Below are 1,243 nucleotides of genomic sequence, written 5' to 3' on the forward strand. Positions count from 1 at the left end.
GTTCCTTTTTCCTCACCAACACTTGTCATTTGTTGATTTGTTGATGTTAGCCATTCTGACAGGTGTGAGATGGTACCTCAGTACCTCATTGATTTGCATCACTCAGATAATTAGTGACTTTGAGAATGTTTTCATATGTCTCTTGGCCTTCATTCTGTCTTCTTTTGAAAAGTATCTATTTAGGTCCTTCACCCATTTTTTTATTGGATTGTTTATCTTCCTTTTGTTAAGTTGCATGAGTTCCCTGTAAATGTTGGAGATTAAACGCTTATCAGTGATAACATTGGCAAATATGTTCTCCCATGCAGTGGGCTTTCTTGTTGTTTTGTTGATGGTTTCTCTAGCTGTGCAAAAGCATTTTATTTTGATGTAGTCCCATTTGTTTATTTTCTCCTTAGTTTCCATTGCTCTCAGAGCAGTATCAGTGAAGAAATTCCTTCGGCATATGTCTGAGATTTTGCTGCCTGTGGATTCCTCTAGTGTTTGTATGGTTTCCCATCTTATGTTTAAGTCCTTTATCCATTTTCAGTTATTTTTGTGTATGGTGTAACTTGGTGGTCTAGTTTCATTTTTTTTCATATATCTGTCCAATTTTCCATACAACATTTATTGAAGAGACTGTCTTGACTCCATTGTATGTTCATGCCTCCTTTGTCAAATATTAATTGAGCATAGTGGTGTGGGTCGATTTCTGGGTTCTCTATTCTATTCCATTGATCTATATGTCTGTTCTTGTGCCAGTACCAGGCTGTTTTGAGAACAGTGGTTTTGTAACACAGCTTGATATCTTGTATTGAGATCCCAACTACTTTGTTCTTCTTTCTCAGGATTCCTGCAGCTATTCGGGGTTTTTTTTATTCCAGATGAATTTTTCTAAATTCATTCTAGGTCTGTGAAATATGCTGTTGGTATTTTAATGGGGAGTGCATTGAATCTATAGATTGCTTTGGATAGTATGGACATTTTGATGATGTTGATTCTACCAATCCATGAACATGGTATGTTCTTCCATCTGTTTATGTCTTCCTCTATCTCCTTTTTCAGTGTCCTGTAGTTTTTCACATATAAGTCTTTTACCTCCTTACTTAAATTTATTCCTAGGTATCTTAATTTTTTTGGTGCGATGGTAAATGGGATTGCTTTTTTAGTCTCTCTTTCTGTAAGTTCACTATTGCTGTATAGAAATGCCATAGATTTCTTGGCGTTAATTTTGTATCCTGCTACATTGCCAAATTCATTTATT

The sequence above is a fragment of the Myotis brandtii genome, unplaced genomic scaffold, assembly GCF_000412655.1.
Source record: "Myotis brandtii unplaced genomic scaffold, ASM41265v1 scaffold174, whole genome shotgun sequence".
NCBI classification, from domain to species: Eukaryota; Metazoa; Chordata; class Mammalia; order Chiroptera; family Vespertilionidae; genus Myotis; species Myotis brandtii.